Here is a 956-nt window from a genome sequence, read left to right as displayed (position 1 = left end):
AAAAGTGGTTGGTGACGAAGAAAGAGGGCAAAAACTTCCATTTGATTTTGATTTGAACCGGCCTCCACCCACCTCGGCGAGCGAAGCTTTCGACTTCGTACTGCATCCAGGAGTGCGTGTCCAACAAGGAACTTCTACTTCAGCGGGACCGTCGCAGCTCTTTAATAATGCGCATATTGGTTATATGACACAATATTTAACCTCACTGAGCAAGACAAACAAACACACAGTTGATGAGCTTATTGATGATTTCAAAGCTGCTCGGATATCGATGGGTGGGACCGTGCCTATAAACATGGTCTCTTCATTGGATATCAGCATGTTGGAACCCTATGATCAACTAATTATCTATTGCGCTGTGGAGCTCCGGTCACAACCCGAGGGACGTGTGATAGATGACGCCAATTGGGATACTATGTTGCACTACTTGATACGTTGCGGATTTGATCGCAATGGAGTGGAATTGATATTGCGTACTGCTAAGTACGAGGACGTGAAACACTTTATCGATTTATACGACAAGACCTTGTGTGCAATGACGACAAACGATATTCTACGTATGAAGCCCATAGACTCCACATCTGATGTCTTGTCCCGTAATGCATCGTTGTTCGCAACCAGAGCCAGAGCTAGTCTTGATTTTAAGGCTTCCGACTGGGACAAATTTCTTCCCGTTTGGATGGGCTCAAATAAAGGTTGGAGTGACTTGTCAACAATCCTTCGGATGCATTCTGTAAATTCGAACAGAAGAACTTTCGCAGCTGAGAGGACAAAGCTCTTCACATAAGAAGTAACTTGGTCTAAAGGTCAGGCATTACATAATGCATTAGTTCGATTACTCATATGTTAACGTTGCTTCAAAGAATTCTAACGATAAATGTATCTGAGCTTTTTCGTAAAATATTTGTCATATAAAATGCTCGCAAGAACACTGCTGGCGGCCGAAATGTTGACTA

This window comes from Plasmopara halstedii (assembly GCF_900000015.1).
Source record: "Plasmopara halstedii genome assembly, contig: Scaffold_430, whole genome shotgun sequence".
Classification (NCBI taxonomy): domain Eukaryota; phylum Oomycota; class Peronosporomycetes; order Peronosporales; family Peronosporaceae; genus Plasmopara; species Plasmopara halstedii.
The sequence above is the reverse complement of the archived record's forward strand: the minus strand, read 5'-3'. Positions refer to the sequence as shown.